The sequence below is a fragment of the Triticum aestivum genome, chromosome 2B, assembly GCF_018294505.1.
Source record: "Triticum aestivum cultivar Chinese Spring chromosome 2B, IWGSC CS RefSeq v2.1, whole genome shotgun sequence".
NCBI lineage: Eukaryota > Viridiplantae > Streptophyta > Magnoliopsida > Poales > Poaceae > Triticum > Triticum aestivum.
Genome location: NC_057798.1, coordinates 180,120,984 through 180,126,983, shown reverse-complemented (window position 1 = coordinate 180,126,983; position 6,000 = coordinate 180,120,984).

The following is a 6,000-nucleotide window of genomic DNA, read 5'->3' as shown; positions in this document are numbered from 1 at the left end:
GTTGAAGCAGAATGGCCCATATGGAGTAATGAAGGCCGTTGCGTCCTGGTCTTTTTCCGCCATCTTGATTTGATGATATCCGGAGTATGCGTCGAGGAAGCACAATGAATCGTGCCCTGCGGTAGCATCGATGATTTGGTTGATGCGAGGGAGAGGGAAAGGGTCCTTTGGACAGGCCTTGTTAAGGTCTTTGAAATCGACGCAAAGGCGCCAGGATTTGTCCTTTTTGGTACCATTACTAGGTTAGCTAGCCAGTCCGGATGTTTTATATCTCTGATGAATCCGGCTTCTAAGAGTTTGGCTAGCTCCTCTCCCATTGCCTGTCTTTTGGGTTTGGAAAATCGCCGAAGAGCTTGTTTGACTGGCTTGAATCCTTTTAGGATATTTAGGCTGTGCTCTGCCAGCCTGCGTGGGATTCCTGGCATGTCTGAAGGGTGCCAGGCAAAAATGTCCCAATTTTCCCGAAGGAATTCTCGTAGTGCGGCTTCTACATCAGGATTTAATTGTGCCCCAATGGAGGCCGTCTTTGTGGGGTCCGTTGGATGGACCTGGAATTTGACTATTTTGTCTGCTGGTTTAAAAGAGGTGGACTTGGACCTCTTATCGAGTATCACATCATCCCTATCCACCATGGAGCGCAGCGCAGTTAGTTCCTCTGCCGCTAGGGCTTCGGATAATGCCTCTAGGGCCAGTGCGGCTGTCTTATTTTCAGCGCGGAGTGCTGTATCTGGATCACTGGCGAGAGTGATTATTCCATTGGGTCCGGGCATTTTGAGCTTCATGTACCCGTAATGGGGTATAGCTTGGAAGATTGTGAATGCCTCTCGCCCTAACAAGGCGTGATATCCGCTGCCGAATGGGGCCACTTGGAACGTGACCTCTTCGGACCTGTAATTGTCCGGCGAGCCGAACACTACATCCAGTGTGATTTTTCCTGTGCAGCGTACTTCTCGACTAGGGATTATTCCCCTGAAGGTTGTGCTGCTTCGCTCAATGCGGCTCCAGTCAATTTCCATTTTTTGAAGGGTTTCTTCGTAGATGAGGTTTAATCCGCTGCCGCCATCCATGAGTACCTTGGTAAGACGAAAGCCTTCCACTATCGGACTGAGGACTAATGCGGCTGGTGCTCTAGCTGTTCGGAATTTAGGTTCGTCGCTGGCATTGAAGGTGATAGCCGTGTCGCTCCATGGATTTGTTGTTGCTACTTGGTAGACTTCGGCAAGGCTGCGGATTGTTCGTTTCCGCATGTTATTTGATGCGAAAGTCTCGAAGACTGTTAATACCGTACTGGTACTACTGGGCTGGTTGTCTCAGGCTAAAAAGCCTTCGCCACTTTTGGCCACCTGTCGTAGTATCCAACATGCTCGAAGGCTATGTGTTGGAGTGGCGCCCTCCGTACTATGGATTTTGCAGGGTCCGTTGAGCCATCCCTCCAGTACGGTTCCGTACCCTTTAGGGGGTTTTTGCTTCTTGGTTTTTAACCCGGGCGCTTGAGTATGACGCACCCTTTTCTTTCGGACTGGGGCTGGATTCAGGGCCGGATTGTTCCAAAATCTAGTTTCGGTTTTCCATGCACTCTCCATCGCGCAGTATTTGTGTACAATGGTCGCTAGGTCGGCGAAGTGTGTAACTTCGCGACGACTGATGGCGTTTATGATTCCCTTGTCCGTGCAATTGTTGCAGAAAATTGAAATCGCGCTTTCTTCACAGCAGTCCATTATCCTGTTCATAACTAGGAGGAATCTGGCCCAGGTGATGTACTGTTTCATCGGGCTCTTGCCGTATTTGAGATAGATCGCTTATGTTTGGGTGGCCGGGTGGAATTAAGTTCGGAACCCCGCCCGATCTGAGGCTCAAAGGCCAAGAAGCTTCTAGATTTTGAAGCTTGGTTTGTTGGATGCTTTCCAACAAATCTGGTCCAGTGCCTGACTTTATGTTCAGTATTTGATTGGCGTCCGTCCCTCCGCGGGAATCCGGCATGGAGGGATCGGGAATCCGGACATAATTGGTTTTTAACATAGAAGAAGAGTCGCCGCATTGTTCCTCTACCACAACAACGTGGTGGGTAACCTGGGGAGAGTTAATTTCTCTCAGATCGGTTTTAAGCCCAATCTGATCGTAGTCGGTAGCGACTCCCAGGGCGGCGATGCAATCCAAGAGCCCGTTTACGGAGGAGAGCTCGATCGGATCTAGCTGCTCGGCCAATTCCGAGCTGACGTGAAGATCGCTTTTAATGACCTGAGAAGTCATTGTCGGAGCGGTGGCCGAACAGGCGGTCATAAGAAAACCGCCTAGCCGGATAGTCTGGCCGGCGGCCAAAGCTCCCTTGACGACGGCGCCGTATTTAAAGACGGGAAAAGGCATCCTTCCTAATGGCGACGGCACAGAGGAACTCTCAATGAAAGCACCAATGTGGGTGTCAAGACCGGCGGATCTCGCGTAGGGGGTCCCGAACTGTGCGTCTAGGCGGATGGTAATAGGAGACAAGGGACACGATGTTTTACCCAGGTTCGGGCCCTCTTGATGGAGGTAAAACCCTATGTCCTGCTTGATTAATATTGATGATGTGTGTTACAAGAGTGGATCTACCACGAGATCAAGGAGGCTAAACCCTAGAAGCTAGCCTATGGTATGATTGTTGTTCATCCTATGGACTAAAGCCATCCGGTTTATATAGACAACAGAGAGGGCTAGGGTTACACAGAGTCGGTTATAATGGTAGGAGATCTACATATCCGTATCGCCAAGCTTGCCTTCCACGCCAAGGAAAGTCCCATCCGGACACGGGACGAAGTCTTCAATCTTGTATCTTCATAGTCTTGGAGTCCGGCCGATGATGATAGTTCAGCTATCCGGACACCCCCTAGTCCAGGACTCCCTCAGTCAGTCTTCTTCTTGAAGATCCATTTATTTTCTATGGCTTGCCGCTCATTGGGCAAATCCATCAAAGTCCACACTTTGTTCTCATACATGGATCCCATCTCAGATTTCATGGCCTCAAGTCATTTCGCGGAATCTGGGCTCATCATCGCTTCCTTATAGTTCGTAGGTTCATCATGGCCTAGTAACATGACTTCCAGAATTGGATTATCGTACCACTCTGGTGTGGACTATACTCTGGAAGACCTATGAGGTTCTGTAGTAACTTGATCTGCAGTTTCATGATCATCATCATATGCTTCCTCACTAATTGGTGTAGGAATCACCGAAACTGATTTCTGTGATGAACTACTTTCCAATTCGGGAGAAGGTACAACTACCTCATCAAGTTCTACTTTCCTCCCACTCACTTCTTTTGAGAGAAACTCCTTCTCTCGAAAGGATCCATTCTTAGCAACAAATATCTTGCCTTCGGATCTGTGATAGAAGATGTACCCAACAGTTTCCTTTGGGTATCCTATATGAAGACGCACTTCTCCGATTTGGGTTCGAGCTTATCAGGTTGAAGCTTTTTCACATAAGCATCGCAGCCCCAAACTTTAAGAAACGACAACTTTGGTTTCTTGCCAAACCATAGTTCATAAGGCGTCATCTCGACGGATTTTGATGGTGCCCTATTTAAAGTGAATGCAGCCGTCTCTAAAGCATAACCCCAAAACGATAGCGGTAAATCAGTAAGAGACATCATAGATCGCACCATATCCAATAAAGTACGGTTACGATGTTCGGACACACCGGTGTTCCAGGTGGCGTGAGTTGTGAAACTATTCCACATTTTTTCAAATGAAGACCAAACTCGTAACTCAAATATTCACCTCCACGATCAGATCGTAGAAACTTTTTTTCTTGTTACGATGATTTTCCATTTCACTCTGAAATTCTTTGAACTTTTCAAATGTTTCATACTTATGTTTCATTAAGTAGATATACCCATATCTGCTTAAATCATCTGTGAAGGTAAGAAAATAACGATACCCGCCACGAGCCTCAACACTCACTGGACCGCATACATCGGTATGTATTATTTCCAATAAGTAAGTAGCTCGTTCCATTGTTCAGGAGAACGAAGTTTTAGTCATCTTGCCCATGAGGCATGGTTCGCAAGCACCAAGTGCTTCCAAAAGCCCATCAGCATGGAGTTTCTTCATGCGCTTTGCACCAATATGACCTAAACGGCAGTGACATAAATAAGTTGCACTATCATTATCAACTTTGCATCTTTGGGCTTCAATACTACGAACATGTGAATCAGCATGATCGAGATTCAACAAAAATAGACCACTCAACAAGGGTGCATGACCATACAAGATATTACTCTTATAAATAGAACAACCATTATTCTCTGATTTAAATGAATATCTGTCTCGCATCAAACAAGATCTAGATATAATGTTCATGCTCAATGCTGGCACCAAATAACAATTATTCAGGTCTAAAATTAATCCCGAAGGTAGATGTAGAGGTAGTGTGCCGACGGCGATCACATCGACCTTGGAACCATTTCTGACATGCATCATCGCCTCGTCCTTAGCCAATCTTTGTTTAATCCGTAGCCCCTATTTCAAGTTGCAAATATGAGCAACAGAACCACTATCAAATACCCAGGCGCTACTACGAGCATTAGTAAGGTACACATCAATAACATGTATATCAAATATACCTTTCACTTTGCCATCCTTCTTATCCGCCAAATACTTGGGGCAGTTCCGCTTCCAGTGACCAGTCCCTTTGTAGCAGAAGTGCTCAGTTTCAGGCTTAGGTCCAGACTTGGGTTTCTTCCCGGGAGTAGAAAGTTGCTTGCTATTCTTCTTGAAGTTCCCCTTCTTCCCTTTGCCCTTTTTCTTGAAACTAGTGGTTTTATACCATCAACACTTGATGCTCCTTCTTTATTTCTACCTCCGCAGCCTTTAGCATTGCGAAGAGCCCGAGAATCATTTTTGTCATCCCTTGCATATTATAGTTCATCACGAAGCCTTTATAGCTTGGTGGCAGTGATTTAAGAACTCTGTCAATGACACTATCATCAGGAAGATTAACTCCCAGCTGAGTGAAGTGGTTATGGTACCCAGACATTCTGAGTATGTGTTCACTGATAGAACTATTCTCCTCCAGCTTGTAGCTATAGAACTTGTTGGAGACTTCATATCTCTCAACTCGGGCATTTGCTTGAAATATTAACTTCAACTCTTGGAACATCTCATATGCGCCATGATGTTCAAAACATCTTTGCAGTCCCGATTCTAAGCCGTAAAGCATGGCACACTGAATTATCGAGTAGTCATCAGCTTTGCTCTGCCAGACGTTCACAACGTCCGCGGTTGCGTTTGCAGCAGGCCTTGCACCTAGCGGTGCTTCTCGGATGTAATTCTTCTATGCAGCAATGAGGATAGTCCACAAGTTACGTACCCAGTCCATATAATTGCTACCATCGTCTTTCAACTTAGCTTTCTCTAGGAACGCATTAAAATTCAAAGGAACGATAGCACGGGCCATTGATCTACAACAACATAGACATGCAAAAACTACCAGGACTAAGTTCATGATAAATTAAAGTTCAATTAATAATATTACTTAAGAACTCTCACTTAGATAGACATCCCTCTAGTCATCTAAATGATCACGTGATCCAAATCAACTAAGCCATGTCTGATCATCACATGAGATGGAGTAGTTTTCAATGGTGAGCATCACTATGTTGATCATATCTACTATATGATTCATGTTCGACCTTTCGGTCTCAGTGTTCCGAGGCCATATCTCCATATGCTAGGCTCGTCAAGTTTAACCCGAGTATTCTGCATGTGCAAAACTGGCTTGCACCCGTTGTATGTGAACGTAGAGCTTATCACACCCGATCATCACGTGGTGTCTCGGCACGACGAACTATAGCAACAGTGCATACTCAGGGAGAACACTTATACCTTGAAATTTAGTAAGGGATCATCTTATAATGCTACCGCCGTACTTAGCAAAATAAGATGCATAAAATATAAACATCACACACAATCAAAATATGTGACATGATATGGCCATCATCATCTTGTGCTCATGATCTCCATC